Raw genomic sequence first — 26,025 nt, 5'->3', positions numbered from 1 at the left:
AAGCAGAAGAGGAAGAAGAGCCTGTATCCACTTCCTTTTTGGCATGAGAATAAGTCAGACTACTCTAGAATCATTCTATCAACAGAACTTCTTGGTCCAGAATATGAACATTTTCACTATATCCAACACTCACAATTTTAAAAATAGATTTTCTGGTTTTTTTATTCTAATGTCTAGTATCCCATAGACCAGTGACTATAAAATGTTGGGTTCTTTGGTTTTGGGTGTTGTTTTTTTTTAAACCATGCTTTACAATGAGAAACGCAAACATATAGAATAGGGCCTTGGAGGCATTCAAGCCTACCACGTCATGTAGATAGGACTATGAAGCCCTGAGAGCAGATGGGACTTGCCCACAGTCCCACATCAGGAAGGAGCTGACTGGGGCTCAAATCCTGCCTTCTCCTCCAGAGGTCTCTCTCCCTTGCTACCTGCTAAGGAGGTTTCTACTATAAAATCCACACAATAGAAATTAAGGTTTTTTAACCTGAAACTAGTAACACTGTATGTTAGCTATACTGGAATGAAAATTAAAGTGAGAAACTTAATTTTTTAAATTCATGCCTTACCACCTTTCCCTCAAACATGCTTTTAGAAGTTGAAAGGTCACAAGAGCCTCATAAAATTACCCAGAAGAATTGAAAAGGCAATTGACAGATGTCTGTTTTTTCATGAAGATGGCTTTTCCACTCAGATGAAATTATAATTTTCTTTTTCTTTCCTGGTTTTCTTCTAATTGTGCCTAGGCCTTCATCCTTAAAATAGTTCGTATGTATTAATCACACTATACTCCCCTTTTTAGCAAATAAAATTCCAAAACTGTTTTTTAATCATCTTTTAACCCTTAGTCCTTCTCCCATCTCCTAAATCACTTTTCATATCCTATTCAATGAATTGCACAATTATTTTTTCAGCTTCCAAATGGTTTGCTATTGTATGTGTCAGTTTTCTTCTGAATGAGAAAACCCTTATTTCACACAATAGTGCCATTGCTTTTATTCCTATCTCTGAGGGGGTAAAGATCAAGAACCAAACAATAAGACTTTTATATACAGCCACTGCAGAGCTGTCCTGAAGGTCATGGCAAGCCTCAGCCATTGTGTGCTTCACCTTGGGAGTGCTATCAAGAGGCACAGAATGGCAGCGATCCTCAGGACCACAGAGTCTACTCCCTTCATTCCACAGAAGAAGAATCCAAGGCAATCAGGTCATCCCAGAACCATACAGCCAGCTAGTGGCATAGCAGCAGACCCAGAACCAAACCTTGGGCCTCCCTCCCAACACACCGTCTTTGCTACTGTCCGGTAAGTCCCAGGAATTCTTCCTGAACTTCCCAGGTTCATCCCAAAGTAGAAATGTAATCCATCTGTGTTTATCTCAGCAGTATGGAGAAAAGAGAATGTCATGACTCCTGGCTCAGCAACATGAATTTACATAATAATTTACATAGCCTGGTTGACTAGTTTCAAGTTTCTCCAACTCCAACCTCCAATCTGTCTTCAAAAGTTCTTTCATGGGGGCGCCTGGGTGGCTTAGTCCCTTAAGTATCCGACTTCAGATCAGGTCATGATCTCAAGTTCGTGAGTTTGAGCCCCACATCGGGCTCTGGTCTGACAGCTTGGAGCCTGGAGCCTGCTTCAGATTCTGTGTCTCCCTGTCTGTCCCTCCACTGCTTGCACTCTGTCTCTCGCATTGTCTCAAAAATAAATAAACATTAAAAAAAAAAAGTTCTTTCATGTATCAGAATCCAGACGTTGTCAGCAGGATCATGCATGTGACCTTGTGGTGGCCAGAGGATGGGCTCTGGCATCAAACCTATGCAAGTTATTAACTTCCCTCTGCCTCAGTTTCCCCATATACAAAACAAGGATACTGATAGCACCTGTTCATGCTGCTGTTTTTGAGGATTAAAGGAGATAATGCATGGGAAGGGCTTGGTATTCATAACAACTCAATAAATACTAATGATTATTATTATAGCTACCGATAAGGATTACTACTTGATAGTGTGTTAAAAATTTATAAGGAAATGTAGAAGAATACTTACCACATCTCCAACATTGGCAGTGTGATGCAGCAGAAATCATCCTAGGCTATGAACTGGGAAAACAGAGCATCAGACCCAGCTCTTCCACTAATGAGCTCTGTGGCCAACAGGAAGCAGGCTCATCTCTCTGGGTCTCAATTTTTTAATCAGCAAATCTAATTCTAATATCTAAATGGGGAAGAGGGACTTCCTGAGAAGTTCAACTTAACAGACTTAAAACCAGTCAAAGCAACCCCATCTCAAGCCAGAAGAAGGTGAACCTCTGCCAAGAATTACCATCCTCTTTGCAGTGAGAAAGCTGGTTCCTTGGTCTACCTCCATGAGAAAAACAACTGCTGGGACATCACTGTCCCCGAAGCAACCCAGGAATAATTTCATCCTCGCCTTCATATGAGCCACCTGCCTGAGCTTAAGCCAGAGAAGAGAGCAGATGAACAATGAATGTCACAGCAATTAGTTTTGGCAATTAGGCAGGCAATTAGTTCTGCAGCATGTAGAATGGGAGGAGAAAGTAAATCAGTGCTGAGAGGTGACAGGGAAATATGATTAGGACAACAGGGTTTTGTGACACCCAGGTGGAAAGGTGTGCAACAGGGTCCCAGCCTCCCTTTTCCCATCACTGCTGTGACAAAGAAGGGTGCTTTCCAGAGGTCTTTGGAAATAGCTGTTTAATGGAAGGGGCTTTCAGTTCACTGTTCTAGTCCCTTTCTTAGGGTCACCTCACACCTCCAGTGTTCATTCTTGGCTAAAGTTTTTGCTAGTTTCTCACCAGGAATTCTGCTTACAATGTCAAATGAATGGACCAGTAGGTCCTGGGGATTTCCTCCTTAGCTGAGAGTGTTTGTTTTTTTTTTTTTGTTTTGTTTGTTTGAATAGCTTTGGGAGTTCTTCTCTAGAGACAAATTAATTCCACATTTTGCTTGGGTTAGAGGGAGATATGACATAATTGTATCATATAGTGAGGGGAAAAGTGAGCTTTAAAGTCAAAGATTGGGTGCAGGGGGCACCTAGGTGGCTCAGTCGGTTGAGCATCTAACTCTTGACTTTGGCTCAGGTCGCGATCTCACGGTTTGTTAGGTTGAGCCCTGCAGCATGGAGTCTGCTTGGAATTCTGTCCCTCCCTCTCTCTTTGCCCCTCCCCTGCTCACATGCATGTGTGCTCTCTCTCTCACTCTCTCTCAAAATAAAATTAAAATGAAAATTAAATTAAATTAAATTAATAAAATATAATAAAATAAAATAAATAAAATAAAAAATAAAGTCAAAGGCCAGGGCTTGGATTCCAGTGCTGCTACTTGCCGGGCTCTGAACTTTCATTTCCTTAGCTCCAAAATGGGCATAATAATGAGGTTGTCAGGGCACTGGGTGGCTCAGTCGGTTAAGCATCCGACTTCGGCTCAGGTCATGATCTCATGGTTCATGAGTTCGAGCCCCATGTCAGGCTCTGTGCTGACGGCTCAGAGCCTGGAGCCTGCTTCAGATTCTGTCTCCCTCTCTCTCTGCTCCTCCCCCACTCATGCTCTGTCTCTCTCTCTCTCTCCTTCAAAAATAAATAAAAACATTTAAAAATAAATAAATAAAAATAATGAGGTTGTCATGTAAAATGCATTACAATTTGGTAGTTCTTCTCCAAAGACATTTGGCCCAAGTTAATTTCACATTTTGGCCCAAATGCCTTGAAGAAGAGAATCAAGTGTCCAAGGAATGGCTGGGCATCATCATCAGGTAAGTCCCTTCTTACCCTGAAATTCTGAACTGGAATTCCTTTTTTTTTTTTTTTTCAAATTTTTTTAATGTCTCTTTGTGAGAGAGAGAAAGAGACACAGTACAAGTGGGGGAGAGGCAGAGAAAGAGGGAGACACCGAATCTGAAGCAGGCTCCAGGCTCTGAGCTGTCAGCACAGAGCCTGACATGGGGCTCAACCTCATGAAGTGTGAGATCATGACCTGGGCTGAAGTCTGACACTTAACCAACTGAGCCACCCAGGTGCCCCCTGACCTGGTATTTCAAGCTGCTTTTCTCAGGATAAAGAACTGAGAATAGCTTAGGAGACAGAAGTGAAATGAGGAGTGTGGTGATGTGCAAAGCACAGAGCACAACAGTAGTTTGTCCAACACGTTCATAGCAGTTCTTAGGGAATGTCTGGGATTAGACCCTGTGGTAGATTTCACACTGCTCAGAACTCAGGTGGGGATCTGATGACCTGCTTAATCAAAGGCACCTTCAGGTTTTGTGAGGCATGAAGCTTATACAACTTTTTTTTTTTTTTTAAAGGATGCAGACATACAAATACAAAAGGAGGAACGGAAGTGAATATTTACTTAGAATGAGAAAACAGATCATGACAGATTACAGGAATGCTGAAGAATTAGGTCCCTTTCTTCTGAGATCTCAAGTGATTTACCAGAAGTGCTGACATAGAAATGTTTCTGATTGTAACACAATCCTCTCTTCCCACCTGGAACCCTCTATAACTCAGTAATTCAGGCACTCACAGGGGCCCTGCAAGTGAGGGGAACTGCAGCTTACAATTTATTACCTTCATGCTATATCTTTCCTGCACCTAAATGCATTTGCAACTATGCCACTTACACAAGTAGTACTGAAATACCATTAATGGAAAACTAAAAAAAGGGGAAGGCTTCCATAATCCCACCATTTTAACCAACTACCTGTTTCCTTTTTCCATATTTCCTTTTTCCATATTCCTTTTCCAGTCTGTGCTCATATACACATAATATATGTACTTGAAATCATGGTATAGACACAATTTCATATTCTTTTTCACTCAACATGCTACCATTTCTCTATGATGTTCCATTGTCTTAATCTATGTGATATTTCAAGGCTGCATAATAATCCACTATCCTGCCATTGTTAGAAATTTGTATTATGTAAATGAGAACTATGAAGATAGGAACAGAATCTTAGACTGACTATGACAGTTCTAACCACCACATAAAAAAAAATTAAAGAAAAAACCAGAGAATTTAGCCACATTGCAATTCACAGATGCGTAAATAATCTGTCAATCTAAAGAAAAAAAAATCAGCCAAACCAATTATTAGGTGTGGGCAGGTAAAGAAACTAGCAGCAGGTTGGATTTCCACTTTTCAACTAATTTCTTCAGTTAAGCAATTGAAAATCCAGTGCGAATGACCCTTCTTGCAGGGTTACTGAATAGAATAAATAGATATTGCCATGTGACTGGGTACTACAGTGGACATTTTTTTTCCCTAAGGAGTATTTCCTAATGGAAAGTATTCCTACTGGAGTCACAACATGCCAATTCTATGGAAATAATTTAATCATGCCAATTAGAATGCAAATTGTTCCACAAAACACGATGTGGACCCTCGCTCTGAGAAACTTGTGAACAAAACATTTCAATAGTGCTCAGTAGTTTTGCCTTCCTGGGTCGAAATTAGGAGTCAAGTACAATGTGATTCATAACTTCAGGGAACAATTGCTGTGGGTGGACTCGAGTCACCCACGTCCCCCTTCACACCCAGGCTACACCTCCTTACCTTTTACTTTCTCAACTTCTCAGTGGGGTATAGCAAAGAAACCACGGTGTGGGGGACTGACTTCGTAAAACTCCAGTATAAAAAACTTGGGTGGTAAAGATGTGGCAAGAGTCAAAAGTTCCTATTCTAAATTCGTTGGGGGTCATGTCAGGTGGCAACATTGGGGTTTGAAATGTCTTTTCTGTGGCTTGGAACTGTCTCAACAGCCCATTTAATTCATACGTAAAGTTGATTACAACTTATTACAACTCATTTATAGCTTTATACCTAGATGGGTATAAGCTACCAAAACTATGGCTAAATCATTTTTATTTTTATTTTTATTTATTTTTAATTTTTTTTTAACGTTTATTTATTTTTGAGACAGAGAGAGACAGAGCGTGAACAGGGGAGGGGCAGAGAGAGAGGGAGACACAGAATCCGAAACAGGCTCCAGGCTCTGAGCTGTCAGCACGGAGCCCGACGCGGGGCTCGAACTCACAGACCGCGAGATCATGACCTGAGCCGAAGTCGGATGCTTAACCGACCGAGCCACCCAGGTGCCCCGCTAAATCATTTTTAGAATGTACTTTCACATTAATCAGTACAACTCACCTTATTTTGAAGTTCCTGATATACCAAAGGGTGTTTCAAAGGCCCCCTGTAAGATTTTAAAGCTGCATCTCTCATGTTTTCATATTAGGAGCAGGACAGAGGATCTGCCAGCAACTGACTGGAGGCCAGGCCACCACTTGGGCTGGAAGCTTCTTCAATCCTATGTCGTAACAATATTGAGGCTTAGCCTCTCCCTAAGCCTCAACCTCCAACATCCCCTTATACTTTATGGCTTCCATGCCTTGTATTGAGAGGCATTATTTGGGGGAGCAGCTACAAAGAACTGATTTCACAGGGTCTCCTAAGGTATTGATCTTCCCTCTGCATCAGTGACTCACCTAATGTCACAGGGCTAGTGATGATCAAAGGGTCTCTGCCTGGCAAAGACAAAACTGTGTACTCTTTTTTTAATTTTATAGAAGCCAACATCTATGTGAACCAAAAACAGGGAATGACACTCTGACCAGCCAATTTTCTCATTGAAGCTTTTGTAAAATAAAATTTTCTTTGCTTCCTATTTTTATGCTGTCTTATAGTGTTGCTGGCACGGGTAACAATCACACTTGGCACTTCTGTCGTGCTTTTCATCCAAAGATTTCAAAGTGCTCCACAACAGGATTTCATCCTCACTGCAGGCCAGGGAGGAAGGTCAGCTCTATCATGCCTCGTGAGCAGATGGGATGCCGAGAGGTGATGTGACATATGCCTGCCATGCAGAGCTGCAGGGGCAGAACCGGGTTAGAGCCCAAGCTTCCTAATTCCTAACTCAGTCTACTATTCACCTGTCCTAGCTGATGTGGCCTCTTCTTCGAAGGGCTGAACATTAGGCCCAGCACGACACGTTAAGAACAGCTTGTTAAGTGTTTTACTGGAAAGCTACCATGCCAAGGTGACTGACCTCAAGGAGAAACTAGAAGCCCAAATAAAAAGGTTTGACTTGTTTTTGAGGACTACTTTTCAGACTTTAAGAACTTGGCCAAATAAGCCTAACGACTTAGTGCAAATCTCCCGAATGAAAAATGGCTACCAGATTTCAAAACTTGAAAATATCAAAGTATTGGCAAGAAAGTCAAGCAACAGGAATCTTATATTCTGCAGTTGGGAATGTAATTAGTACAACCACTCAGGAAAACAATTTAGCAATAGCTTGTATATTTGAATGGGCACATAGACTTCAACCTAGCGACTCCTTTCCCATGTATATACATGTATAATACATATATGTATACATATAATACATGTGTGTATACACACACATATATGCATATATATGTATATACGTATATACATGTGTGTGTGTGTATATATATATATATATATATATATCCAGGGATATATATATGTATAATACATATATGTATACATATAATACATGTGTGTATACACACACATATATATGCATATATATGTATATATATGCATATATATGTGTGTGTGTATATATATATATATATATATCCAGGGATGACATTAATGGATTATATCTTCACATAAAATATGGATAAATCTTATATATAGTACTTAATAAAAAAAGCAAGTCTCTGGGTGGCTCAGTTGGTTAAATGTCTGACTTCGGCTCAGGTCATGATCTTGCGGTTTGTGAGTTTGAGCCCGCCATCAGGGGCTCAGAGTCTGAATCCTGCTTCAGATTCTGTCTCCTTCTCTCTGCCCCTCCCCTGCTCACGCTGTCTTTCTCTCTCTTTCAAAAATAAATAAACATTAAAAATAAAAAGCAACTGAGAAGATGAGATAAAAGATTAATCTATTTTTGTGAAGCTCAAAAAATATGAAAACTAAACATATGCTCAGAGGTGCAAACATATACAGGATAAAATTGGTTTTTAAAAAACAAGGGAATGATAAAGGCAAAAGCAGGATGGGAGCTCCATCTTGGGAAAGGCAGAGATCAGAGACTGTGCAGTATATTAGTCAGGATTCTGCAGAGAACAGAAGCAATAAGATATGTATAGGAAGAGATTGATGATAAGGAATAAGCTCGTGTGATTAGGAAGGCTGGGAAGTCCCATGATGTGCCATCTGCAAGCTGGAGGCCCAGGAAAGCCAGTGCTGTAATTCCATTCCAAAGGTCTGAGAACCAGGGGAGCCAATGGTGCAAATCCCAGCCAAGGGCAGGAGACCAATGTCCCAGCTCAGTAGGCAGGCAGGAAGCAAAATGGGCCAATTTTTCCTTTCTCTTCTTTTTTGTTCTATTCAGGCCCTCAACAGATTGGATGATGCCCACCCACATTGAGGAGGGCAATCTACTTTAATGAGTTCACCAATTCAAATGCTAATCTCATCCAGAAACACCTTCACAGACACACTCAGGAATAATGTTTAATCCAGGGCACCCCACAGTACAATCAGGTTGACACAAAATGAGCCATACAGGGAGGAACAGAGAGTAGTTAGCATGTTTTAATTCTTACGTTGGGTGGTAGATTCATAGGATTTTTTTTTTTTTTTACCATTTTTCTTCAAAATTACATACATGTTACACACATTCTTTTCATATATAAAATATAAAATCAATATAAAATCTGGAAAATATGGGGCTCCCGGGTGGCTCAGTCAGTTGAGTGCCTGACTCTTGGTTTTGGGTCAGGTCATGATCTCACAGTTTGAGAGTTTGAGGCTTACATCAGGCTCTGTGTTCACTGCACACAGCCTGTTTGGAATTATTTCTCTCTCCCTCTCTCTGTGCCCCTCCCCAACTCACACTGTCTCTGTCTCTCTCAAAAACAAATAAATACACTTTTAAAAAAATCTGGAGGGACGCCTGGGTGGCTCAGTCAGTTGAGCATCTGACTTCGGCTCAGGTCATGATCTCGAGGTTTGTGGGTTTTGAGCCCTGCGTCGGGCTCTGGGCTGACAGCTCAGAGCCTGGAGCCTGCTTCAGATTCGGTGTCTACCTCTCTCTCTGCCCACTACCTCCCCCACACTCTGTCTCTCTCTCCTTCAAAAATAAATAAACATTGAAAAAAAATTTTTTTTTAATCTGGAAAATATATGAACACACAATTTACAGGAAAGTTCAAAAGAGAAAGACTTAAAAGAGGTTTGAACTTCATTAGTAAACAAAGAAATACAAATTATTTACAGTAACTTTTTTTTTTAACCTATAACATTGATAAAGATTAAAAATATATTCAGTGGGATACCTGGGTGGCTTAAACATCCAACTTCAACTCAGGTCATGATCTCACGGTTTGTTGGAGCCCTGCATTGGACTCTGTGCTGACAGCTCAGAGCCCGGAGCCTGTTTCAAATTCTGCGTCTCCCTCTCTCTCTCTCTGCCCCTCTCCCGCTCATGCTCTGTCTCTGTCTCTCTCAAAACTAAATAAACATTAAAAAAATTTAATAAAAAAAATACTCAGTGCTGGCAGTTCAATGAAACCATCATAGATGCTGCTGATTATATAAACCTTTTCCAAAAGCATTTTGGAGATAGGATTCAGTAGCTCTAGTGAAGCCCATAACTTTTCACCTAATAACATCTTGGAAACTTTTCCAAAAGAAATAATTAGAAACACAAAGATGTTCCTAACCATATTATTTTTAACAGTAAACATTAGCCTAAATGCTGAACAATAGGAAAACGGTTAAATAAAGTGCAGTACATCCTCAATGGAAATTAGGCAGCCATTAGCAATGGTGTTTTCAAAAAGTATTTACTGATATGAGAGAATGCTCACACTAAAGGAAAATCAGGATACAAAGTTATTTATATGGCACAATTGTAGATTTGTAAAATATATGCATACACACACATACACATATACACAAATCAAGGAAAACTCACGAGAGAGAAGGATGAAATAGCGATCTGTGCAATATGAGCTCATGTGTGGTTTTTAGTTTCTCCTTTATCAGCTTCCACGATTCCTAAATTTTCAAATTTAATGACACAATATAAGTATTTTTCCAGATAATAAGAAGTATCTGCAATAGAGGGGCAGGCATTTCCTGGAATCCAGCGGTGCTGGGTCACAAAGTGTGCATTGTGGGTCGCTCACCTTGTCCAGCTTGCATGGGACTCTTCCAGTTTCAGCAATGAAAGGGTCACATCCTGGGAACCCTCTCAGCCACAGATAAAGCAGGCATAGTTGGTCATTCTACCATTTGGCCTAAAGGAATCACTGAAGTGACAAGCTTTCCCAACTGTAAACTGCAACAGTAGTCTTGACAATTCCTTCAGTCTCTCTATAGAACTGGCTATTTTGACCTTGCAGATTTATGAAGCCTTTAAAAAAAATTTTTTTAACATTTATTTTTGAGAGACAGACAGATCATGAGTGGGAGAGGGTCAGAGAGACAGGGAGACACAGAATCTGAAGCAGGCTCCAGGTTCCGAGCTGTCAGCACAGAGCCTGACACGGGGCTCAAACCCACAAACCGTGAGATCATGACCTAAGCCAAAGTCAGAGGCTTCACTGACTTGAGCCACCCAGGTGCCCCTATGAAGCTTTTTAAATAAGTCACATCTTTTTTTTTATTATTTAAAAAAAATTTTTTTTAACATTCATTTATTTTTTGAGAGACAGAGAAAGAGCAGGAGCAGGGGAGGGGCAGAGAGAGAGGGAGACACAGAATCTGAAACAGGCTCCAGGCTCTGAGCTGGCAGCACAGAGCCCGATGTGGGGCTTAAACTCACGAACCATGAGATCATGACCTGAGCTGAAGCTGGACGCTTAACCGACTGAGCCACACAGGCACCCCTTAAATAAGTCACATCTTAAAGAGCTTGTTGAAAGCAAAGCAGATTGCATTAACGCTAAATAGGCTGGTTAAGCAACATTATACGAGCTCTGAATGTGTGTTCAAATAGGTCAGGAAACAAGAACTATCTCTTGTCTTTGGGAAAAGAAACCTATTTATCTCTCATTTCATTTGTGCTGTACATATTCTTTCCCTTTGCAAGAGAGGGAGTGGCAGGTGTATCATGTCACCAGAGGAAAAGTGAGCTCTGGGGAATCAGCTTAGAGGGTGAAATGAACTTGCCAGTTAGGGCTAAAGCTCTATGGAAGAACAAAGAATTGGGTCTGAAATGCTTTTTTTTGCCTGCCTTTCTTACACAATCAGGACAAATCCTCTCCCATGCTAAATCTACAGGAAGTTCTTCTACATCTTTGCTCAGAAAATATCTTGAAAATATAATAGAACTACAATACTCAATGTGCTAGCAGCAATCTCTGCGTCATGGAGGAGAGCTGCAGTGGCTAATCAGGGGGTTGTGGGGATATCAGATGCCTGTGTCAAGCCTTGCCACTGTAAGTACCATTGGCCAGTCACTTAGCCACTCTCTGTGCCTCAGTTTCCTCACATATAAAATGTGGATGCTGGGGCACCTGGGTGGTTCAGTCAGTTAAGCATCCAACTTTAGCTCAGGTCATGATCTCACAGTTCATGAGTTCGAGCCCCAAGTCAGGCTCTGTGCTGACAACTCAGAGCCTGGAGTCTGCTTCAGATTCTATGTCTCCTTCTCTCTCTACCCCTTCCCCATTCATTCTCATTCTCTCTCTCTCAAAAATAAATAAAAAAATAAAATGGAGATGCCAATAGCACCCACCTCATAGCATTGTGAGGATTAAATATGTTCACAAATAAAAGCTTGAAGCAGTGCTGGGAGATGAGTGTACAGGTGGTTTACTAGAGAATACTCCTAAAATCAGCACCAGGGGTAGCTGAAGGAAAGAAGCTGAGGAGAGGGAGAGGATGAGCTGTGATGAAGTCTTGACAGAGCCTTAGTGGGGATGGCCCCAGATGTGTCCTGATTTGGGGACAGTGGGTGCTTGGCCTCGATACCCCTGCAATCCATTAGATGGTGACCACTCTGAGAGGGAGTCATGAACCGGGTATGGCAGCTGTGAATTGCCTCTCAGGTTTCCTCCCACAGACCCAGGTGCTAGGATCTTAAATCCCCAGGGATCTGAACCCCCCTGAAATACTACAGGGGCTGATCTGATAGTTTATCTTATCTGCAGAAAACCCCCTTGGCTTTGTAGAACATTCACTTCCTTAGATTTTACAGTGATCTAGGATGCTTCCACTCCACCTTCTGTTTCTGTCACATTTACTTAGGATCTGATTCCTTAAAATTTATGGTGAACACTGTGATGTGCTCCAACCTCCCTTTAGGAACAAATGTTAAAGTTATCCTTTTCCAATCCTCTTTATTTTTTGAATATTTCAAAAAAAAATAGTAAACACACAAAAACAAGAAGAAGGTGCACTTGGGTGGCTCAGCCAGTTAAGCGTCTGACTCGATTTCAGCTGAGGCCATGCTCTCACAGTTGTGAGATCCGCATTGAGCTACACACCCAGCACAAAGCCTGCTTAAGATTCTCTCCCCCCACCCCCTTCACCCCCCACCCCTCTCCCAGAGTCCTGGCTTGCATGTGAGTGCTCACTCTTTCTCTTTCTAGAAACAAACAAATGGACACCTGGGTGGCTCAGTTGGTGAAGCATCCAACTTCTGCTCAGGTCATGATCTTGCAGTTCATGAATTCGAGCCCCGCATCAGGCTCTGTGCTGACAGCTCAGAGCCTGGAGCCTGCATTGGATTCCATGTCTCCTTCTCTCTCTGTCCCTCCCCTGCTTGTGCTCTGTCTCTCTCTCTCTCTGAGTCTCTCAAAAATAAACATTAAAAAAATTTTTTTAAACAAACAAATGAACAAAACACCCAGAAGTATTCTCAGAGAATTCAGAAGCCTACCCTGAAAGTCAGAAACAGGGTAGAGGAATTGTTCTAGACTAAGAGACTAAAGAAATATGGTGACCAACTGGTTCAAGGGGAAAATATCTATCTAGCTATAGATATAAAAAACCAATATGGCAAAATGCTAATGATTGTTGGTCTGGGTCAAGAACACTGTATTCTTCTTTGAGTCTTTCTGTGCATTTTGAAAATTTTCAAAAAATATAAATTCAGGGGAAAGTAAGAAATGTCTGCTTGTTGAAATGTCTGTTGCTTGGGTTCTTATTTATTTGCAAACATGTTAAAACAGGAAAGAGAATCTACATGGCCTGAAGGGCAGTAAATAGGTTCAACACTAATACTAAGCCCTAATTTCTTATAAGTCAAGCAGGAAGTAATAGAGGCAGACATGTGGGTTTTAAAATAAGACACTTTTTAATTCTCAATGAAATTCTGGAGAGAAAAACATCATCTGTGAGCACTTAGGAAGGAAAGCAATGATCACTAGGAGACAACATATGTTCATGAAGAATAGGTCATGCATAATACACCTTTCCCAGTGGGGAACATCAAAGATATAACTTAATTACAACAAAGTAGTTGAAAAAGCCCATCAGATTGGGTATGTCATTAAAATGGAGAAATGTTAGTTGGGTTGTTAGTTGAGCTTTCCTTTCTATCTATCATTCTTTCATCCCTTCACTCATTCATTATCAATCATGTATCCAGCACTGTGCTAGGCAACCACCCCACTGGAATTAACAAACACATTACTGTCCATGTAGGCTCAAAGGACATTTCTAAAGATGCTTCTAAAGTTGACCTAGGACCAAATGCATCAGGATCACATGTGGTACTTGTTAGAAATGCACATTCCTAGAGCCCCATCACACCCTTACTGAATCAAAATTTCTGGAAATGAGACTTGGGAATCTCCATGTCCAGATAATGTCCCAGATAATTCTTGGTACACTGAAGTTTGAGAACTACACTAAAGTTCTCTACCCTCTGTTTTGAAATCTTACACATATTAATCAGTGAATTAGGTGAACCCCAGTATAAATTTTGCCTATCAAATTTGTAACTCAGAGTTGGAGGAAAAGCTGATAAACTGTATTAAAGAATCAAACTGGAAAAAGACCTTGACAAAGGAGAATGATGGAATGAAATTAACAGTATAAAACTTAATAGGGTTAAATGTTAAGTTCTGCCTCTAAGTTCAAAGAATCAACTACTTAAATACAAGGTAGGAAAGCTCTGGACTGACAGCAGTTCACTTGAAAAAGATTTAAAGTTCAATGAGAGTCAAATATGTGATATTATTTTTTAAAAAACTCATACAAATTTTAGGGTGCATTAATAGAAACTGAAATTAAGGAATAGAGAGGCAAGGTTGCACCCATCATATTTTGCATTGCAGAGCACATCTATTTTAAAATATTTGAATTTTTTAAAAGACACTGTCAGACTAGAAGTGTCCAAGAGAAGGTGACTAGGTAGTAGTCTTAAACCCGCATCCTATGAAGAATTAAGGAACAGAATACATTTCACATAGAAAAGTGAATGTTCACATGTCATGATAGCTGACAATATGAGACTGAGAAACTATTGAGTTGTTGAAGAAGGAATTTATTTTTCTGTGTGGGTCCACAGGACAGACCTGAGAATATAGGGGCAAAATTATAGGAAAGTTATTTTTGGCTTAATCTAAGAATTAGGGGGCTCTAAATATGGTATGGGTTGTTCCCTTTAGAGATGAATTCCAGCAGTTGGTTAAAACAGAGGATTCCAATTAATAAATCAATCAAGGGAGGTCTAGCATGGACCAGTGGTGATGGTGGGCTAGAAAGTAAGGAGTATGTTTAACTCAACCTTCTGTAATCGAAATACAAAAAAAAAAAATTAAGTGAAAGAAAAATAAAAAAGGACACCTGCCTTACATAGGCAGTCCCTTCAAATATTCCATTCTTTAAATTTCTATATAAGTTTATCCAGAATTTTGGATGCCATGAAAAGCCTTCAGACCCTTATCTGGTTATATCAGTTGTTCATCCTTCTGAAGTCATCTATTTCTGACATCTTTTAGAGGGGCTGTTTTGGAAAAGGCAAGAATGCCCATGACATACTTCCACCATCCCACAGAGGAAACCCAACCGTGGTGAATCCTTAAGCTGACAGGATTTCAAACCTTACGCTGTGTTAGTCAACAACAGACAACCTCACCATAAGTGGAAACTGAACTGGAGGGCAAACAACGTGGAGGTTGGCTGGTGCTCTAAGAGGCGGCTTGTCACAAAATCTATGTTAAAATAGAGAGATCATGGTGATTAACTGAAGGGATTATATTGCTTATTTTGGAGAGTTTTATATATAATACACAAACTGGTTGGGCATTTGGAAGATGGAGCAGAGGCAAAAGATATACAGAAAGAAAGATGTAGAGGCTGTGAAAGCCCACTGGATATACCTAAATTATTAGTAGGCAAAAGCCATAGGGAAGCAGAAACCAAAAACTATGGCAAGGAGTGAGGACCGTGGTTGGCGGGTGGGAGTAGGAACCACTGAAGCAGACATACTGGCCCTTGCCAGAGTTCTCCTAAGAGCAGAGGCAGAAACATTGAACTGCTGAAGTGGTGTCCAGATAAATCATTCACCAGAGCCATCTTGGGTGTGTTTAGCTAACTCTGTTCTCAGAATAACATTCCAGTCTCCAACAATGTCTGTTCTGCAGTCCTTACTATTGTCCTTAAGGACTATTGTCCTTATTTCTCTGTAAATCCTATTTAATACCTCTCTGACTTTTCCATTTTACCAAGGAAAAAGAAAAGAAAGTGTGCTATTGGTAGTTTGGGACATGGCCCAAGCAGTTTATCATCAGTTCAACATTTCTTTGCAGTCCCATGGTATTTTTGTCTTCAAAATTTCATGAGAAATTTCCATCCTCCTCCTTAAGAGATCTGCACTAGTTTCTATACCAAAATAATGTTTAGCCTATTGATTTAAATTAACAACTTAGAGATATACCCCTTTTTTATTTTTTCAGTTCCTTCCCGTAACTCCTGGCTGATGACTCATGTAATCTTCTGAGGTATGGCTACCTCAGTTTGAGAAACATGGTCTTGCAATAAACCTACATTAGTTGAGGTTATCTGAGTATTCCCTGAAGATTGTAACTACTGCAGAGGTTGGTCTCAGGGAGATACAAATGTGTGTGTGTGTGTGTGTGTGTGTGTGTGTGTGTGTGTGTATGTGTGTCCCATTCCAGAACCTCTTCTTATTCACAGAGGCCAGAATGGACAATATTCTAGATGTTTCAAATACATGTTAATTTTTAATAAACACATGCTATAGAAAAATTGAATTTAATGTTCAAACCCAAATATATTTATTTGTTGATTTTTTTTATCTTTCTGTAGATTGAAAGTAACTATATTTTTGCTTGTTTTTCTTAAGTCAGTGTTGATTGCCCCCACTTTATTGTAGGCCTGAAGAAAGTCCACCTTCTTTCATATAAACCTCACTGAAGAAATAATAGGAAGAAAAAGAAGAAAAGCTGAGAACATGAGCAATACAAACAAAATCAAGGATGAGGATCAGACCTAAAACTTGGTCAAGGTATAGCATTGTAGCTAGCATAATTTTTCCACTACAGTGTATTTAAAAATCAATTATGATAAAAAGTGTTTTTATATGAAGTGTCATTTTTAGTTACTGAATGTTATTATTTATTAAAACTCTATTAAAAACTAGATTTTAAATTAAATATTAGATCTCAATAAATTTAAATAATTAAACCTATTTTTTAAGTTCATTTATTTATTTATTTATATATTTTTTTTTAGTAATCTCTACATCCAATGTGGAGCTCCAACTTATGACCCGGAGATCAAAAGTCATATGCTGCTCTGACTGAGCCAGCTAGGCTCCCCTAAATAATTAAGTCTAATATTAATGGTAAGGGATTACAGGGAGGAGGAAATCCATTGTGAAACCCATATTTTATTTAAAAATTTATACATAAATAATGTGTTGAGAGATTATGATTCTCTAAGTCACCTTTTTGCCCATCGCTAGTGTCTACTTTCTTTAGAAACTGGTTTGTACTTCCCAGGCACTATAAACATCAAGTAAAATTTACTGAGAACCCACTAATAACTGTATACATCAGTTAAAAAGCCCTTACTGGACAGTAACGGGCATCAGACACAGTGAGGGAAGAGCACTAAGATATGGTCCTATCCTTCAGGAGTCCACAGCCAGCAGAGAGGAAGGGACGTATAAACACATAATTGCAGTGGAGCATGACACACGCAAGAGCGGAAATATGTGTAGGGCACCCAGTCAGGAGTCTTCATAGATACAGTGGTTCCAAGCTAGGATTTTGACACAATATCAGGTAGGGCTTTGACAAGTGAATATCCAAAAGAGAGGTTCCAAGCAAAACTACTTAGTTTGTGCAGAGGTGTGATGCAGCATCAGGTATTAGAGGGACAGCTATTGCTTCAGTGTGACTGGGAGATGTTAAAGGAAATAAACTACAGAATGAGTGAGAAAAGAAATAGGGTCAAGGCTAGATTTGTCATTTCTTCTCTCTGTATGACCTTAGGCAAATTACCTGACCTCTATAAGCTTCAGTTTCCTCATTTATAAAATTTCTTCCTAGAATTACTGTGAAAACCAAACGACATAAATTGAAGATTATACATAAGGACTGGCCCTCCAGTACTCAATGAAGACTAGCTGCTCATGGTGTTTGTGGAGGTTGACACAGTTAAATACAAGAATGGGATGCCAGGCCCAAGACCTCACAGGACCACCTCAAACTCACTGCCACGCCAATATCTATAAACTCAGTGTGTGTGTGTATGTGTGTGTGTGTACGATGGAAGTGGGGGGGGGGAGGGAGGGAGGGGGGAGAGAGAGAGAGAGAGAGAGAGAGGAAGCTTAATCTTGGGAAGCAGGAAACTCATTCCACCTGTGTCTACTACTCTCTGACATCCAGGTTATCATATTTAAGCCACTTTCCATAATAAAATGAGTATGTTCAACTGTCCCTTTCTTTTTGTCCTAACACCTGGCTTGGACAACCACAGAGCTTAGAAAGATTGCTCACATTTCTCCTCTACCTCCCTCAGAAATCCACTGGAATATTGCAGATGAGTGTACCTGTCCAGCCAATGCCTGCTAGGGTAAAATATAATACACTGTTTTCACACAAAGAGGTGTCTATAATTAATGTATGCCACATAATGACTTTGGAGATAAGTACATATCCATGAGACCATCACCACCATGTATGCCACAAACATAACCATTACCTCCAAAAGTTTCCTCCTGCCCTCTTCTTTTTTGGTGATAACAACAGTTAATAGCTACCCTCTTAGCAAATTTTTAAATATACAATATGGTATCATTAACTATAAGCACTTGGCCATACAGTAGATCTCTAGTAGGACTTATTCATATTGCATAGCTGAAACTTTGTGCCCTTTGACTAATACCTTTCTGTTTCAGCCTCCCCTCAGCCCCAGCAACCACCATTCTATTCTCTGCTTTTATGAGTTTGACTATTTTAGATTCCTCATATAAACGGCATCATGGCTGCTGTATCTGGCTTATTTTGCTTAGCATGATGCCCTCCAGGTTCATCCACGTGGTCACAATGGCAGCGTTCCTTTCTTTTTTTAGGGCTGAAAAATATTCCACTGTATGTTTATGCCACATTTTTTACAATCTATTCATCCATCAATGGACATCTAGTTTGTATCCATGCCTTGGCTATTGTGAATAATGCTGCAATGAACACGGCAGCAGTGCTGACATCTCTTTGAGTTCCTTATCTTAATTACTTTGAGAATATACCCAGAAGTAGGATTTCTGGGTCATATTCGGGAGTTCTATTTTTAATTTTCTGAGGAAACCCCAAGCTGTTTTCCATAGTGGTTGCACAAATTTACATTCCCACCATCAGCGTACAAGGGTTCCCTTTTCTCTGAAACAAAATGCACTCTTCAAAAAAAAAAAATTCTCACAATTAAAGTCCAGTTGGACACCTCTCTGTTTTTTGATAGGATAGGCAGTTTGAATTCATTTATCTGAAAACCATTCTCTCTTAACCCTGCCCCTAAACTTGCATCTCCTCCTTTGCTCCCTATTCTGGTCAGTGGCATCATTATCTATCCAGAGCTCTTCCCAGGAACTTGCAAGTATTCCTTGATGCCTCTCTCCTTCACTACCCACACTCAATCAATGACTAAGTCCCAGTAGACCTAAGTCCAAAAAGCAAACCTGTCTTCTTCCTTCCACTTCTCCTGTGGCTTCCTCGGTTCAGGTCCTCATTATTTCTGTGTTCAGGCAACATAATTGTAAAGGCCTCCTCACTGGACTCCCTGAATCCAGCAGAGCCTACCCACATGGTGGCAGAGAGATCTAATATTACAACCTCTACTTGAAATCATTTCAAGGTGCTCTTTCATCTACAAAATGAAGTACAAATAGGGTGGACGAGGTCTTGACTGCTCTGACTCTGCCTTCCTATCTAACTTTATCTCCCACCACATAACACTTTGCATTCTGTGCTCTAATCATAACAATTACTGGTTGTTCCCCAGAAAAGCTCTTCCAAGGCTCGATACCTTCACACCTACAAATCCCTTTGTCTAGAACTTTGCTACTTTAAGAGTGGTCCATGGACCAGCAACATCGGCATCACCTGGGAGCTTGATAGAAATGTAGGTTCTCAGGCCTCACCCAGACATACTGAAGCAGAATCCACATTTACCACAATACCCAGGTGATTCTTAAACACATTAAAGTTTTTGAGTACTGCACAGAATGCTCTTTCCACCTACTTTGTTCATCTCACTGGTTCTCAGGCTTAGAGACCCAGTGCCCCCTTTTTATATATTAAAAAAAAAGTAACCTGCCTTTTACTATCTTGAAATAAATGTTGTGATAATGTATCTATGCTCATAATTTAAAAAATTCAATATAATGTTTTCATAATAATGTGAAAAAAGGCAAGTAACATAGAATAAAATGTATTTCTATATGTAAATGGTAGGGCACAATTATACTTAAAAACATAACAAAGTAATGAAATATTTGCCTAAAATCACTGGGAATGGATACAAATGAAGACCAATTCAGGTGTATTGCATTGGTGACACAAATACCATGAGCAATGAGACAGTTAGTGATGCGACTTTTCAGGATGGAGAATGACTCTTGGCAAAGTTCCCAAGAGCAAAACACAATCTTCCTTTGACTCACAAGGGAGTCATATATTGCAAAATTCAGTTTTTAATAAAACTGTGCAAGTCATACTTTGTGTCTATACATGACAGGAATCAGGTTTTTGTCTCAGATAATTATAACCAGATTTTCACCTATGTGAATGTCTGGTGGGACATTCAAATGTCTGTTGGATGCAGGGCGATGCTGTCTTATACAGGACTAACCCACGCATTGCAGGGCATCTAGCATCTTTGGCCTCCATCCACTAAATGTTAGAACCGTCCTCTCAGCAGTGCCACCACCAGTAATGCCCCCTGAGATTTCCAAAGTTCCTGAGGGGACAACACCTCTCCTGCTGAGAACTGTTGGTCTGCCAAAACCACTTTAAGACTTCCTTCAAATCTCTGTTTACCCAGTTTCTCTCTCCATCACTGGTGTTACTCTGGCTCTATGCTTCAGTGGTGCTCTTAGCTCCCCCAAACATGGTTCTGGTTCAGCCCTTTGAAGTACAGGACTTTTATACCCTCTAGGGAATCACACAATCTTGTGTGATCTTAAATCACACAATCTTTTGTTGAGTAAATGCTTAACAAAAGTTGTTGAATAAATGACTTAAAAAACAAACTAAAAGGAATGCCTGGATGAGTCTGTTGGTTAAGTGTCTGCCTCTTGATTTCAGCTCAGGTCATGATCTCACAGTTCATGGGTTTCAGCCCTGCATCAGGCTCTGCACTGACAGCACAGAGCCTGCTTGGGACTCTCCCTCTCTCTCCCTCTCTCTCTGCACCTCCCTCACTCATGCACACCTTTCCCCTCTCTCTTACAGAATATATAAACAAACATTTAAAAAACAAAAACAAAAACAAAATAAAAGAACTTTGAGAGCATGTAAATTAGAGACATTTTCATCCATAACAACTGAATGTTTTCTAATATACCTATTTTATCCTGAAGATAGTATGATAAAAATGAACATTTGGTAATTTTTCTTTTTTTTTCTTTATAACTGCAAGTATTTTGGTAATCTTTATTCTTTTTTTAATTTTTAAAAATTTTTTTACAGAGAGAGTATGAACAAGAGAGAGGAACAGAGGGAGAAAGAAAGAGAATCTCAAGAAGGCTCCATGCTGAGCATAGAGCCCAACGCAGGGCTCGATTCCAGGACCCTGGGATCATGACCCTGGCTGAAATCAAGGGTCGACGCCTAACTGACTGAGCCACCCCAGCACCCCTCTGTAGCCTTTATTCTTTTGTTTGATGTATTCAGTACTAACTGTGTGTCAGGCACTGAGCTGCACATTCCTTTGAGGAATCTATGATGCATCATGAGAAAGAGCCAAGTACACAACTTGGTATATTTAAATGTGAAGTTATTTTAGCCTCCTGTGGCACCAATCACCAGGAGTGATTAATTCTGACCAGGTGACTTGAGATCCACATCTTCTATAAATAATAGTGCAAAAGTTCACATTTTGGTGCTCTCATATAAAGGCTATATGAAAAAATATGTGATTCATTCACTGATGACACTTAAAATCTCAAAAAAAAAAAAAAAACCCAAAAATCAAAAACTGAAGAGAGGCATTTTCTCAAGGTTCATTGTTATGGGTATACTGATATGCCCTCTGTGGGGTGACTTGGGGCCCTTCTACAGACCTGATATTCACCATTAAAATCAGCCTTTCCAAATGGGATGGTTTCATCACAGTATTCTTCTCCAAAAGGTGATTTGGAATATTATTTTTTCTTCACTAATATGCTGAATTTGGTACTTATGCCCTCAGGAAATTTACCACTAAAAAATATACTCCTCTAGTTCAAATAGTTAATAGCACAGGTCTTGAATACATTTGTATATTTAAGGGCTAGTTGTGGGGATGGTGGTAAAAAATTAAAACTAAAATACTTTTGACAGCTCTAATAGTTAAGAATTACAACATATATATCTGCCTGGTTCTTCTCTGTCCCAGAATATCCCACAGCTCCTGGCATGTCTGAGGCATATAACAAATATCTGTCAGATGAATGCATTAATCCATGCATACATAAATGAATGGTCTATATTTCCACTTATTCTGGGCTTCAGAATTTTTTTTTTTTATTAAGCTTTAGGAAAGTAAAAAATGTTAAGGAAAGCAACTGCGAAGGGTTTTCCTTCCTATCCCAGAGAGAATGCAGTCTTTGGAGGCACCGAAGCTTCTTGGTCAGGCAATGCTGTAACCTCTATCGAACCTAGCACAAAGGTGGCCTTTCTTTGTTTTCCTCCTTCTCTTCACTGGTTTCATGAGCTGGTGCCAGCCGAGTCTAGATGGCATGCGCTTTACACTTGAATGAAACACTCCCTGCCCTCGGTTCTGGGAGCTCCACTCTGCTGCCTCCATCTGCTGCTTCTGATAAATGCTCATATTCTAAATATATTACTATCAGCTCACTCCCAAAGTGGTTTGCCGGCTCTCCATGCAGCAAACAACCCCACTGGCACAGAGCCACTTCTTGGGTAGAAAGAATTTGGGCAGACAGAAGACATACCTCCCAGTGAGGAGAGATGAGAGAGAAGAGGGAGGAAATGGCCTGGAGAAGCTAATGACAAAGACCTTGGCTATGTCCTGTGGGTCTCCAGGGGCCACCAAATCAGCTTACACTGCCAGGGGTACCTAATGCAGGGGTGAGTGGGTCTGAAGTGTAGGCATTCTGAGAGAGCAGCAGAGGTTAAGTTGAAGATGACGCTTTGCTTTTTCTCTGAAAATGAGTTGAATATTCTTAGCCTGGTCGGCTGACAACCCTCCATTATGAATAACCTCCAGGAAACTAAGATTCACAGGAATTTGCCTCCAGCCCTTTAAAGCCTCCTCGGGCACATACACGATTTAAGCTGCTCTTCCAACTCCCCCTGCTAGTTTCAGCTGCCAGTTGCCTCCCTTTCGATGTTTCTTCCTCCCAGCAACTGATCTCTAGCCAGCATAATCACCAATTGCATTTGGGAAAGATGGAGTAATGCAGCGTGGAAGGTCTCCCTGAAGAATGCGTTCACAGCAGAAGCCACTAGGGTAGATGTTTATTCTCTCACAGTTGTGGAATCACAGAATATTGGAGCTAGAAGGAGAGTTAAGAAACATCTAGTCCAATTCCTTTATCCTAAAGGCATCTTCAGTTATCATGTTCTAACAGACTCCCGATACCCCTCCCCCACTTCCCCAACAAACCACCCCTTCTCAGTTTGCCCATTTTGGTAGTGGCAACTTCATTTCTCTAGTTGCACAGGCTGAAAACCCTGGAGTTATCTGGCCACAACCAACATCTATCTGGTCCCATGGCAAATCCCGAGGGTTCTACCTTCAAAACATAGCTACTATCTAACCCCTCCTGGCCACCTCCTTTGCTACAATTCTGGTCTGAGCCACCTTAATCTCCCCAGTGGATTACTGCAATAGCCCAAGGACCAGCTTGTGACAAATCTGGTCTGCCATCTGCTTTTGTAAATAAAGTTTTATAGAGACACAGCCATATTCATTGGTTTACCTGGTGCTCCAACAGCAGTATCAACGAGTTGCAACAGAGATCTTGTGGCCTGCTAATTTACTATCTCTGGCCAACCCCTGAAATAACCCACTAAATGGAAAGTTGGAGAGTATCACTGCCCTGTTCAAAATCCTGTCACTCAGAGTACAAGTCCTATTAAGCCCTGAGTAAACTGCCCCTGCCATGATCTTCTGACCTTATCCCCTACTATTCTCCCCTGTGCTTACTGTCACCTGACCACACTGTCTGTTTCCCTGCCCCTAGGCCTGTCTTTCTCCCCCTGCTCTTCCTCAAATAAGCCAGGTGGGCTCCAAATGCAGGACCTTGCATATATTGTCTCCTCTGCCAGAAATGATCTCCATGTTGACATCTGCCTGACTTGCTCACTCTTTACTCACTTTTTCTTCAAATGTTACCTTCTAGTGAGCCTTCCCTGACCACCTTATTTAAAATGGCATTTCCTGGGGTGCCTGGGTGGCTTGGTCGGTTAAGCGTCAGACTTCGGCTCAGGTCATGATCTCACGGTCTGTGGGTTCGAGCCCCGCGTCGGGCTCTGTGCTGACAGCTCAGAGCCTGGAGCCTGTTTCAGATTCTGTGTCTCCCTCTCTCTGTGACCCTCCCCCATTCATGCTCTGTCTCTGTCTCAAAAATAAATAAACATTAAAAAATAAAATAAAATGGCATTTCCTCCCCATCCCTTCTCATTGCTTTACTTTTCTCCACAGCTGCTACCACCATTTAGTGTACCACACTTCCCTTTATTTCCTATGTTGTCTCTCCCCACCCTCCCACTAAAACACAAGCTCTGTGAGGGCAGTGTTTTATCTGGTTTGTTTTCCTGATGTACCCACAGTGCCCAGGCATGTACTAGCTGTTCAATAGCTCTTTTTGAATAAATACATACATACATACTTAGAAGTGTCTCAGCAGGGTATCTGTAAACATTCCTGCTTAGGAGAAAGAATCACCAGGAGCTCTAGGCAGAAATGACCTCTGTACTTGGGGAGGCACTTTATTTCCCACTTTCCTATTTTCTCTTTTCCATCCATCTTATTTCTCACCATGTAACTAGCATACTTCTATTCCTTAAGTCTATGGCTATAGTTTCTGTAGCATTTCAGATCTCAGTCTTTTCTGTTCTGCCTATCATCATTAAAACATATCTCTCTGGCTTCTATTACCAAAAGACTCTGGCCTGTTCTCGTCTAAGCTTATAAACTCATTAAAGCCCAAATATTAATGAATAATAATGTCTCTACCTCCTAGAAAATAATTTGCATTTAAACAACTTTCAGTGCCTCAATCCAAAGCGACCAGTGATGTGGGAATTCCCAGCAGGCAAAAGGCCTGGGCCAGCTAGGGTAGTCATGGAAAGGTCCCTCCAGCAAAATCAAATCACAGCCCATCGGCAGCTGTCCACTTTGCCTCTATAAGATGAATCCAGCCATGTATATCCCCATCAGACTATGTGTGCACCCAGATACACAGGGTGTCAATTAGAGGCACTGAGAACATCTTAACTTGCATGGAAATGAGACTGTCACTTGTGATATATGTGCACACTTACATATATTACTATCGATTTCTTCCCTTAGTGCTTTGATAGCTTTTCATCTAACTTGTGGTCCCACTGGCACAAAGCCACTGCTTGGGGAGGAAAAGGAAGCTGGGTAGGCATAGTATTCAACCCCCAAAGAGGTGAGACAGGGAAAGCGGATGACTATTGGAGCACAAATTACAAGCATGTTCCATTGGTCTTCTGGGGCCATACTTACAATGCTTCAAAACACAGTGAGGGTTCTGAGAGTAGAAAGGAGGAAAAGATTGAGAAGTGCAACCTTTACACCAAAAAATAATACCAGCAACAACAACAAATTTCTGTTTCATAAGAATTTGTAGTATGCAAGGAAAGCAGATTTTCTTAGGCAATCCAGTACTGCCAGACAAAATTAAGAGAATCATCTATACAACTGAAGAGGAGGAATATATCCATTACCAAATCTGACTGATCTGTCCATCAGAAACCCTTCTAACATCTCCAGAGGAAGGAGCATTCATGCACACCTATGGGCAAGAATGCTGCTTACCTTTTTAGGACAGAGCAGATTTAGATGACCCTTTTATCTTAGTTTATCAGAACCAGCTGCAGGTGATCTAGCCCATGTGGTTTTTGAAAACGAACAAATAATTTTCTTTTGAATTATGATAGAGCATGACTCATTTCTTCCCTATTCCACATACCACCACATAGGTGCCTCTGAATCTGTCATCTGGTGAAATGGGTATTGATTTGTCATTCCTCCAGGGAATCCTTGGTTTCATTTACTTCCTTCTCTAGACAAAGAGACACATTTATGTGACTATATGAAAATTTCTACATTTTTATCAAAATGGCATCTTGTATG

General features: G+C 40.6%; 1 protein-coding gene across 9 annotated transcripts in view; it reads right to left on the bottom strand.

Moving 5' to 3' along the window:
• The window catches only part of LOC107181218 (basic proline-rich protein-like), an 84,440-nt gene that overhangs the window by 50,669 nt on the left and 7,746 nt on the right, over window positions 1-26,025 (bottom strand). The window contains exon 2 of one of the 9 annotated variants that reach the window (XM_015544937.2): window positions 9,480-10,053. The exons of 4 other annotated variants lie outside the window; for them this stretch is intronic. The gene's annotated coding sequence lies outside the window, so the exon portion shown is untranslated. Of the gene's footprint in view, window positions 1-9,479; window positions 10,054-22,174; window positions 23,195-23,230; window positions 23,711-24,730; window positions 25,955-26,025 lie in introns of those variants that run through there. 4 more of the 9 variants (XM_015544935.2, XM_042998631.1, XM_042998629.1 and 1 more) reach the window with 4 other exon arrangements.

Source organism: Panthera tigris, chromosome C2 (assembly GCF_018350195.1).
Source record: "Panthera tigris isolate Pti1 chromosome C2, P.tigris_Pti1_mat1.1, whole genome shotgun sequence".
NCBI lineage: Eukaryota > Metazoa > Chordata > Mammalia > Carnivora > Felidae > Panthera > Panthera tigris.
Note: the sequence above shows the minus strand (reverse complement) of the source record. Positions and strands in the feature narration are given on the sequence as shown.